Source organism: Cucurbita moschata, unplaced genomic scaffold, assembly GCF_002738365.1.
Source record: "Cucurbita moschata cultivar Rifu unplaced genomic scaffold, Cmos_1.0 Cmo_Scf00061, whole genome shotgun sequence".
In the NCBI taxonomy this organism is placed as follows: domain Eukaryota; kingdom Viridiplantae; phylum Streptophyta; class Magnoliopsida; order Cucurbitales; family Cucurbitaceae; genus Cucurbita; species Cucurbita moschata.
In genome coordinates this window covers 1,086,795-1,087,720 of record NW_019268577.1, presented here as the reverse complement: position 1 = coordinate 1,087,720, position 926 = coordinate 1,086,795, and the positions used below count along the sequence as shown (strand labels likewise).

The 926-nt window shown below is 36.8% G+C and overlaps 1 long non-coding RNA gene across 1 annotated transcript in view; it reads left to right on the top strand.

Annotated features, from left to right (window-relative positions):
- Window positions 1-271: 271 nt before the first annotated feature.
- Window positions 272-926, top strand: part of LOC111437001 — a 12,650-nt gene continuing 11,995 nt past the window's right edge. The window contains exon 1 of the long non-coding RNA XR_002709370.1: window positions 272-284. This is a non-coding gene — a long non-coding RNA (uncharacterized LOC111437001). The remainder of the gene's footprint in view (window positions 285-926) is intronic.

The window sequence follows — 926 nt, the reverse complement described above, 5'->3', positions numbered from 1 at the left end:
ATAATTTAATTTCAAATTAAAGTAATATTAAAGGATTAATTAAACTATTTAATTAATATTTAATATTAACTCAAAAGCCAATCCCAATCAATTCTGACACATATTTGATTAAAATATTTAAACCTTATTTAAATATCTCAAATTCTCTCTTTTTGTTTAATTCGTAAATAAAACAAAAATGCGGTTAAATATATCGTATATATGTAGTGCATATTCCTTAATTTGAATTCGAACACTTGGAAGTCACTCGTCACACTGTTTTATTGTTTGTCCGATATGAGCTAGTAGAGGGACCTAATGGACCTATAGATTATGGGCTCCAATGATCCAAGATTAACCGGTTAAACTCATTAACCTTGTTAATCAACAACACTCGTTAACTATTAGGACACTCCACTATAGCCTAGTAGTTGCACTCCCCTCACTATAGATATATTTCTGTCCATTTGATATAACCATGATTAGTAAGTCGATCCTTCACAGGTTGTTCGTAGCTAAAGCTGGGTCGATTAGTCGTTTTACCCCTTAAGTTGCTTTTTGTTCCTTATGTCCCACTGATCCTCTTATGAACAATTGGTTTGTGGTCCAACTAGTAAACCGAATCCCTCTCACGCCAATGAGTGGGTGGGGCCCCTTGTTCAAGACCTGGAGTCAGTACATAAGGGAACTACCTCTCTTCTATCCCTGAAAGTGGGTAGGAGCGAATTCCATCTTGCACCCCACGTCCCCAGCTATTCACCTAGTCTTACCCCTGAAATTGGAGGCCTATTGAGTCTGCAAACTCGAGCCACTCTAACCCATGCAAATCTAAGGATAATTCCGAATAAACAGGAGTTCATGGTTAGCTCAGGATTAAGATCGAGTTACCTAGGTCATCGAATGAAAAGAAAATCAGTCTCAACAGTAAACGACATTATAAAGTGAGA